The sequence below is a fragment of the Meles meles genome, chromosome 2 (genome assembly GCF_922984935.1).
Source record: "Meles meles chromosome 2, mMelMel3.1 paternal haplotype, whole genome shotgun sequence".
Lineage (NCBI taxonomy): Eukaryota > Metazoa > Chordata > Mammalia > Carnivora > Mustelidae > Meles > Meles meles.
Window position 1 is genome coordinate 8558976 of NC_060067.1, and position 10897 is coordinate 8569872.

The window sequence follows — 10897 nt, forward strand, 5'->3', positions numbered from 1 at the left end:
GCATGTGTATTTTTTCTTTATAAGGTAATGAATGGCTAAAATTGATTGAACAGTTTACTATTTGCTAGAACTGTTCATGCAGTACATTATTTCATATAATTAATTTCATTTAATAATTTACATTATTTCACTAATCTTTAAAGCAGCTCTATGAGGTAGGTATTATTCTTATCCCATTTTCACAGAAGAGGAAACTGAGGCTCCAAGAATTTTAAGTAAGACGTCCAAGATCACAAAACTAGTTGAGTATCTGAGGTTGTAGAGCTAGTAAAAATGAGAAGTCAGACAGCTAAATGCAGATCTTGAGTTTTTATGCATGGTGACAGACTACTTCCCATGGTCTTTAGAAAATTTTGAGAATAATTAAGTAATAAATGTCACTTATAATTACATTGTTAAGAACTAATCATTGTCCATATTTCATGTTTTTGTGCACATACAAAATATTACGCAGGTGCAAAGTTTTCATTTTTTTCATTTGATGTATCATAATGCACAATTTAAAATATTTTAAGTTGTTTGAATATTATGACTTCATTTTCTATAGTATATATTATTTAATGATTTCCCTGTTTTTAAGAATTCACCTACCTCTCATTTCTAACCATAAAAGCATTTCATTGATATCTTTGTGTTTAATGATTTTTATTCAATTATTTACGACTGTCTTTTGGGATATATTCCTAGAAGTGTAATTCCTATGTCAAAGACATGATTTTGTTTTAAAGCTCCGGAGTCCATTGAGTGAAAATTTATTTAGAAGTTCTCACGAAGGTTTCTATTCTCTCTACCTGTCGACCCCTTATTTACTTCTCTATAACAGCTCTTACCCCGCGAAGAATTCCAACTTTCTTCTCGTTTAGAGGACAAGTTGTTTTCCAAATGGGAGCCAGCTACTCACTTCAACAGATATAAGTTTAACAAGTTGATGTAGTGTTTGCAACTCTTATGCTGTGTTCTGTCCCAAGTCAACCATTTCACTCCTCAAACACAGGCTTTGGAGTCTTTAGTGCTTTCCAGAATGTTCTGGGGAGTTCTGTCTGTGGTGCCAGTTACTCTAGAATGTCCAGGTCTTCTTGGAGTCTTTCCAGTCTCTCTCTTCCAAGCTTTCATATTCACTCTGCCTCACCATATTATTCAAAGCTGGCCTCTACTTCCTCATTTCAACTAGATCTATTGCTTTCCTAGTTTCTCCAGTGGCTGGAAGTTTTCTATACTTTGTGTGCTTTTTTTGAGCCACCGGATCTTGCATTTGAAGACAGCTGCCTGTCCTCCCAAGTCCCTGACTTCCTCTGGGTGCTGAGCTCTGTGGCCAGGCTTTTACTTGGGATTGTGTAACACACCATCTCTAGGTAGGGGGGAGAGGGATAATCTTCCAATCTACAAAATGTCTCTCAGGCACGACCTAAGAAGAATTGAAGATCCTGGACATAAGTAGAACTGTAACTATTCTCAACACTGCAAGTCAACACTTAGCAAATTCACTATGATGAAATAAGCTCCACTTTTCATTTGCACACTTGGGGCTAAATCCACATTGCAAACAAAAGACAGGTTAACATAAGTTAGCTGGTAAACAAATCTCATCTTTTTAATGAAAGGATCAAGAAGTGCTCTGTGAGTTGCAAAGATGACAGTGGGAGCCTGCAGAAGACCATGAAAGACGAACTCTATTGTCCATGACAGCTCTCTATTTCAATGAGTACTGGTACTGGTATTGGCCTTATAGGAACAGAGATCAGGCGAGTAGAGACCCATGTATTTAGCTGAGGCCTAGGAGGTAGAAATCAGAAAATTTGGGGTCCAATCCCAGCCATGACAATGACTTCACATATTTGGACAAGTCATTTTGACTTTTGTTTCTCAACAGGAAGTGCTAATATGAGGGAGATGACATTACAATACCAAGTGTGAAGTGTAAGGAGAATGACGAAACCATCCATCTAGTCAATTCTTCATCTAAAGAAGAAGGACTAGACAGAAGTCACCACTCAACTTGCAGCCCACGCCATCTTCTAACTGTGTGTGCTGCAGGTTTCGTATTTACAATTTTCATATTTACATATTTCAATTTTGAAATAATAAAATAATACTTACTAGAATATAACATTGAAACCATCCTAAAATGTTGGCCAAGTGGGTAGAGGCAGTGATGGAAATCAAAGCCTTGTGAAAATAAGACCTGGTGACTTTGCATCTCTTAGATTTTTTCGTTTCCCAAAAGAAGAAAAGTACAGGCTCATTCTGTCAAATACGTGGTGATGGGTTTTTAGAAATCTGGACAAAAGAGAGTCCATCTTTTTCAAAACACTTTTTAGTATTTATTTCTCATGGTTAATGAAATTTCTTAGCAAAGAAAGTATCTTAGCTACACGAGGGGTCAGGAAACACCACAGAAACGTGATGAAGTATTTTGGGGACAGATAGCCATGGGCTTGGAAGACTTAAAAATCACTGAGACAAATATGGCTTGATTCTCTAGGACCAAACACTCAATCTTAGATAAGACAAACTAGACCAGGGGCTCCTGGGTGGTTCAGTCAGTTAAGTGTCTGCCTTTGGCTTAGAACATGATCCCAGGATCCTGGGATCCAGCCAGGCTCCCTGCTCAATGGAGAGCCTGCTTCTCCCTCTCCTAGATTATGTTCTAATAATTTTGAACAAAGTTGTTTTGCTAGTATTTGAAATGTTTTTTCCTCTAGAAATGATGTTGTGAATGGTGGCTTATACTTCATTGAGTAAACCCTGTGCCAGCACATTCCCAATACATACATACACAGGCACACACACACGCAAATCCACACTTTCAAATATGAGGCAACATGACACAGCACAGGCTTTGATTAATGGGGCATAGTAATAACCTACCAGGAATTATTATGGGAGGAATGAGTGACCTTAGAAAAACTGCTTAATTTCTATTATTTTTGTTTTACTCATTTGAAAATAAAAACAGGGGCACCTGGGTGCCTCAATTGGTTAAGCATCTGACTCTTTTTTTAAAAAATATTTTATTTATTTGACAGAGGGAAATCACAACTAGGCAGAGAGGCAGGAGGAAGCAGGCTCCCCGTGGAGCAGAGACCCCAATGCGGGGCTCAATCCCAGGACCCTGGGATCATGACCTGAGCTGAAGGCAGAGGCTTTAACCCACTGAGCCACCCAGGCACCCCAAGCATCTGACTCTTGATTTTGGCTCCAGTCATGGTTTCAGGGTCATGGGATTGAGCCCCGAGTCCAGCTCTGTTCTGAGCGTAGAGCCTGCTTAGGATTCTCTCTCCCTCTGCCCCGACTTTGCCCCTCATTCATGCATGCTCTCTCTTTCTCTCAGAAAAAAAAAGGAAGGAAGGAAGGAAAGAAGGGAGGGGAAGGAAAAATAATTTTAAATTCCTCATACAGGTGGTTGGTTAACTTCCTCCTAGGGTAGTTGGTTGTGAGCATGATGTAAGGTAAAGTAAGCAAAAGTTCTTTTTACATTGCAATGTCCTCCAAAATGTTACTTATTAATGTACTCTAGTGCTCTGTGGTTCAGCTACTCTCTGGATTAAATCACCCTTCATAAAGGATGTGGAAAACAAATTATTTAAAATGTTTCTATAGAAGAAAGCCCATAGTGTGTTAAAATGGGCTATAGTAGGTCAGGAAACTAACTCCCCCAGCTGTGGTGTTGCCAGCCAGACATCTGGCCAACAGAAATATTTCTTCACTGTCTCCCCTCCCTTTCCCAGCTGTAGTGATGGCTGCTTCCCAGAAAGCGATGTCTGTCTATTCTCCCTCCTTTGGTGGGCCCTTGTCCTGTATTTACCATATTATCCTCCCTATTTTCATAACTTCCCTTAAAACTGTCATGAAAGTTTCATAGCTCTCTACTCTCTAGTTATTTCATGCATATGAAATTTGTTTCTTTGGTCATTCAAAACCACTGGGAGGCAAGACCCACGTTCTCATCTACAGATCAGAGTATCCAGCACAACTCTAGACACAAAACTGATACCTAGCAAATGCTAAGTAAAGAACAGGAGGGATTTTTCCAGGTGATGAGAACGCTGTCATAAAGCCAGAAGGTAAATGGCCTTGTTGCCTTTAATGGGTATTATCTAGATTATAATGACCACATTGAGAAAGAAGGAAAGGCAGAAAGATGCAAACCCCAGAGAGGAATGGAACAAACTAGAGGAAAGATCATCTATGAGCAGTAGTCAAGCCTGAAGGCACTCGAGAAGTAAGTCACTTGATACACATTTTTAGTAATAGTAACTTCGTAAGAAACAAAGAAGTGCCATTTGTCAGAAGCTTAGAAGAAGAGAATCTTTTTTTTCCCCCATTTTATTTATTTTTTCAGCGTGAGAATCTTTTAAAAATGGGAGAAGAAGATGAAGTTGAGCAGGAAAGTCACTTTTAGGTGAGTAATTTTAGGTTAATGGTATATGAAATAAATCTAAGAATGAGAGGCTTCAGGCAGTCAGGTAAGTGTCCGATTCACCTTGTCGCTTGCACTCCCGACAATAAATAGAAAATTACCTCTGCCTTCCTTATTTTGAATTGTATTGGCTCTGCTAAAAGACTAAGTCATGACTACAAATAGCAAATATTTTTAACGTATACTATATCCCAAATCTATCTCACCTGCTTTAAATAGATTATCATATTTAATTATTGCATTAATGTAATGATTTAGGACTACTGGGGAAACTTCAACTCAGAAGGGTTAAACAAGTTGCCCACTGAATTACTGAATTACACTGGCTTACACTTCTCACAAGTTGTGGGTCCAAGGGTTACACTCAACAATCACTATTCTTTTTTTTTTTTTTGCCCCACTGATGAATGCTACTAAAAATTTATTTTATTTTATTTCACTTTTTTAATTTCTTTTCAGCGTAACAGTATTCATTGTTTTTGCACCACACCCAGTGCTCCATGCAATACGTGCCCTCCCTATTACCCACAACCTGGTTCCCCCAACCTCCCACGCCCCGCCCCTTCAAAACCCTCAGGTTGTTTTTCAGAGTCCATAGTCTCTCATGGTTCACTTCCCCTTCCAATTTCCCTCAACTCCCTCTCCTCTCCATCTCCCCATGTCCTCCATGTTATTTGTTATGCTCCACAAATAAGTGAAACCATATGATACTTGACTCTCTCTGCTTGACTTATTTCACTCAGCATAATCTCTTCCAGTCCCGTCCATGTTGCTACAAAAGTTGGGTATTCGTCCTTTCTGATGGAGGCATAATACTCCATCATGTATATGTACCACATCTTCCTTATCCATTCGTCCATTGAAAGGCATCTTGGTTCTTTCCACAGTTTGGTGACCATGGCCATTGCTGCTATAAATATTGGGGTACAGATGGCCCTTCTTTTCACTACATCTGTATCTTTGGGATAAATACTCAGTAGTGCAATTGCAGGGTCATAGGGAAGCTCTATTTTTAATTTCTTGAGGAATCTCCACACTCTTCTCCAAAGTGGTTGCACCAACTTGCATTCCCACCAACAGTGTAAGAGGGTTCCCCTTTCTCCACATCCTCTCCAACACATTATTTCCTGTCTTGCTAATTTTGGCCATTCTAACTGGTGTAAGGTGGTCTCTCAATGGGGTTTTAATTTGAATCTCCCTGGTGGCTAGTGATGATGAACTTTTGGGACTTCATCAAGATCAAAAGCTTCTGCACAGCAAAGGAAACAGTCAACAAAATAAAAAGGCAACCCACGGAATGGAAGAAGATATTTGCAAGTGACAGTACAGACAAAAGGTTGATATCCAGGATCTATAAAGAACTCCTCAAACTCAACACACACAAAACAGATAATCATATCAAAAAATGGGCAGAAGATATGAACAGACACTTCTCCAATGAAGACATACAAATGGCACATGAAAACACATGAAAAAACAATCACTATTCTTAAGCAGCTCTCTTAACCATTTAACACCTATTAACCATAATACCCTCAAATATGAAGAAAGCTTATTCACTTGTGTAATCCAATTCTGTGTCTTTTGATGTGAAAAAATCAAAAACAAAAATGACAACAACAAAAAATACCTCTTCCTCCAAATTAACATATATGTGGTCTTCTGTCCCGGTGCCATCATGATCATCCATTCTACTTTTAACTCCAGTTGTCTGTTGGTCCTTCCTTCTTTCCCAATTTTCCACACTGTATACAGTTGAAAACATTGCACAATGGGTTCATTGGCTCATTAGTGGTCTGTGGTTAATTTTGGTTAGACATCAGTGGAAGTCAATAGCAAGAGGTCTGGCAAGTGGAGAGGTTGGGTTAGTTTGGTTCTAATTTGTCTTTCTCTGAGACCCATAATTCATGATCCAGAATCGTGGCTTATCCTTGGCTGGGCTTGTCGCCATGGTTGTCTTTGAGGCCAAGCAGGAGGCTGAGGTCAGGTAGTGTGGCTTTTCCTCTATCAGGGCAGATGTGGGAGGGAGCTCCAAAAAGAGGGGGTAGCGGAGGGAGGGAGGCAACACCTGGTATGTGCTTAGTGTGCACCAGTATAACTACTTTACATAAATTATTTCTGATCTTCACAATAATCTTTTGAGATGGGAAGCATTCTGATTATTTTAGGAGGAAACCAGGTGGCCTTAGTTGTAGAAAAATGCTCACATTCACATGGCTGTAAATGACAGAACAAGAATTCATTTCAGGTTCACCTGATTCCAAAGTCTGCTTTCTGCTCTGTGTCAGTTGCAACCCAAGGGCTGGGAGTTGCCCTGAGTAAGGAGTTATGGGATTACAAACTCCTTGCAAATACTTTTTGATAACGAAACTATCCTTTCGGGAGTGATCACTAGTGCCTGGCTCTTTGCTGAGCACCTTCCATGCGTTATCTAAACTAATTCCTCACAACTCTATGAAATGGATACTGTTGTTATTTCTAATTTACAGAAGGGAAAAGAGCCTTAGCAAGATTAAAAAGTAGTTTTTACCTGGGATGGGACACTAGGTAGTCTGGTCCCAAACATCTTACTCCCATCTCCCAAGGGCCTTTTATAGGCATAGCACAAACTAGATGTTTTCGTTTACCACCTTGTTACCATTTCTCTCAGAGGTATATGTTGTTGTGTGTATGTAAATACTTATGTACTGCTTATTAAATGCCAGGCACTGTTCTAAACTCTGGGTGGGAAGTCCTTAATTTAATCTTCACAAAAATCCTGGAAAGCAGCTATCATTATCATCTCTGTTTTACAGATGAGGAAAATAAGGCACGATGTGGGTAACTCATTTGCCCAATGTCACACAGCTATCGAGGGGCAGGACTCTGTTCAGAGATCATGCTTCTGTGCTCACCTGCCTGTTATGCATGTTGTTGCCAGAGCTCTGTTCCTAACACTTGGATCCAGTCTTGTCTATCCCCTTAGAGAATGGCAATTTCCCATTATTTATGAGACAAATTCAAAAATATTTTACTCGTCATACAAGGCTCTTTACAATTCTGCTCTCTCTTGCCATTCCACTTTCATTTCTACTTCTGATTCGCTTGCTCCGTCTACTCTAGACCAGTGGCCACCCTTAAACTAGCCTAACCAGTCGTACTCAGTTACTCATGATTTTCTTCTCAGATTGGGAGTTTCTTCTTTGCTTTGTAAAATCCAAATCAATGTTCATATTCTCTTAATAACTCTCTTCCCCACTAATCTTTCCTTTTTTCCTCTTCACAGAGTGACACTTGCTGCCTTCTGGACTTGTGTGTACTTACATGATAACAGTCTTTCACGCTCTTTATCTGTCATACTGTGATATTTGTTCTTCTTCCATTCAGATGAGACCCTGGATCTCCTGAAGTCAAGGACTGTGTCTTATTACCATGCCCATAACTGTGCCTCGTATTTAGTGCATATCGCGGCCTTCACGAATACTGCTGAGTGAATGAGTGTATTTGTAAGTGAATGAAAGTGTAGAACACGTTTTAAACTTTGAGGAAAAAAAACAGTAGAATTTCTGAGTGCTGTGGATGTGGAACTAGATTAACTTTCAGAGTTAATAAAAATTAATTCTGTATTGCATGCATTTTTAAGACAAGAGTATAACAATATTTTCTGGTTTTGATAGAATTAGCACATCAGAGTTGCTAAGGTGCTCGACAATACTTTGATGAAAGGAGTTGTTCCTTAGTTGGAGGGATGACTAGAGTTGATCCTCTGATGTTAGATGGAGGTAGAGAGCACTGTTTTTTCTAGCTTTTTAAAAATGTAACTCAAGAAGTTGACATTATATTTCAGCCCCATGATTTTGTGCTATACTACTTTTCTAGCTATCTTACTACTGGTATAGGATTTATCTTTGGGGATAACTCTTATCTTTGGGGATGCTTTAAGCATAGCAGAAGAAAACTCTTTCTGATAATGCTTTAAGCGATAGCTTTTCCCACTCTTAGGAAACACCCTATAAATTTCCTGGCTCCTTGCCTTTCCTCTGTCCAAATGGTCATCTTCCTCACCATGCTCCCACCCATCACATCATGCCCAAATTCTTAGTCACAGAGGTCCATCTAAAATGTTCCATTCGCCATAAACTTTCTAGAGGAAAATTAATCTACTCTTATTCTCTCTTGTGAAAACATGGTGTTTTTTGGAATTATAATAACATTAATCATGTTTGCTTACTCCTGTATCTCTCCTAGTGGCTTATAAGCTAATTGCAGGTGGGGGTCCTCTCATTTAGTGTCATGTTATACCACCTTCTCCAAGCTATCCTAGCCTCCCTCCAGCTCCTTAGCGTGCCAAATTCTTTCCAGTGTTAGGGTTTTAAAGTTTTGGTTTTCTCTGCCTGTGTGTTAGACACCTAGGGGAAACTGCAACTTCTTTTCTCTTTTAATATGACAACCGAGTAAGAGACTATATTTCTTGCTTGGACTTTCATCTAGGTGTAGCCATATTACAAAACAATATGACACCAACAGGATATGAGTGTAAGTAATTATCTCCAACATATAGAGATGGCACTAATATTATCATTATCCAACTTCACACGGAAGATATAGGCTTACAGAGGTTCCATAATTCCGCTAATTAAAAGCTTATGCTTTCAAGTTGAGACACTTCTACCCTCATGGATCTGTGGTGTTTGGTTTGCAAGAGTCAGGTGCACAAAATCCAGACAGTTGTAGGATATCTGTAATTGGCATCCAAGCCCTAATGAATGATGACCACACCCACGGAAGCCAGTTAGTTCCATGGTAGCCTATCCAAATACCTAAACATCCAGCCAAACTTCCTGTACAAGTACAATGTTCCAGTCATCTGTTTGAAGAAGTTCTTCCAAGATGGCCATCTCTCCTTCCTCCTGCTGGCAGGAAGCAACTGTAGAAGTCACAGTGAAGGATGACAGAACTGCCCTTCTCAGCCTAGATCCCTAGATGACTTTATAGAAAAGAGCTTGACTGCCAACTCTGGACTGTGATGTGAAAGAGAAATAAACTTTTGTTTTGTGTAGTCATTACATTTTAGAATCTATTTATTAACCACTAACCCCAACTAATAAACCCCACAACACCTATCAGTAGTAAATCCTACTGGTATTTTGCTCTCAGCTTAAATATTCCATTCTCAAGGAAGTCGTTCCCAGCCTCTCAATCTAAACAGTCTTTCCTCACACGTCCTATCTTCTGATCCAGCTCTTTTCTCTTAGGAAGGTCATGGCTATCTGGAACTCTTTTTATTGATGTGGTTGTTGATCTCTCCCCCTTGCTGGATTGTGAGCTCTAGGAGCCCAAGGATGGCATTTGCTCCTTCGCCAGCACTAATGCACTATCAGGCACATAGGTGGCTCCCAAAACAGATTTGTGAAGTAAAATACAGCTAATAGTGATAATTTGGGCAATAAGGGTCACTTACTAAATATTTACTATTTTCAAAAATTGTACTAAGTGTTTTACACACATTATCTCATTCAATCTTTTCAACAACACACAAAGAAGCCACTGAAAATATCAGAATCCCAGTTTACTAGGAAAACAGAGGTTTAGGGAGGTTCAATAAACATACAGTTTCACTTAGTTCAAAGCTTATATTTTCAAGTTGAGACTTTCTTCTGTGGTCCTATATCTCTTGAGAGTATGGTTAGCAAGAGCGGTGTGCATAATATTCAGACAGTTCTGCTAACTGAGAAATCCAAGACTTCCACTAATTCTACTAAATGAAATTTAGATCCTAGTGAATTATGACTACACCAAAGCAGACTGGTTTTGGTGTGAACACCCAACGGACTTTTCTGCGCAACTGCAACACTTACATCCTTATCTCTATGTAACTACAAAAAGATCAAAGCCTAAACGCTGTTTATAATTTAAAGATACTCTCTAAAGCCTGGGCAGTTAATTCAAACTAGGGCACGAAGAAACAGTCTTTGGAACTCCCAAAGAGGCAACTACAAGATTTTTTTTTTAAAGATTTTATTTATTTATTTGACAGACAGATCACAAGTAGGCAGAGAGGCAGGTAGAGAGAGAGAGAGAGGAGGAAGCAGGCTCCCTGCTGAGCAGAGAGCCCGATGCAGGACTCGATCCCAGGACCCTGAGATCGTGACCTGAGCGGAAGGCAGAGGCTTTAACCCACTGAGCCACCCAGGCGCCCCCAAGATTTTTTTTTTATTATTTTTTTCTTTGAGTCCAGGATTGGATCAGGGGTTGATTAATATTTTAGAGTTATGCATGTTATTTTCTTATTGCGTATTTGCTGGTAAAGCCTTCACACACCAGCCAAGCCAAGACTTTAGTAGTTAGCACAAGAAAAATCTCTACTGTAAATCCTGGTGTAGAATATTGAGAATGGTATTAAATCAGGAGTCAGGGTGCTCAGGATCTAGGTCTGCACTGCCCAGTATGGTAGGTATTTGCATTTAAATATGAATTAAATTTAAAAAAAGACTCAGT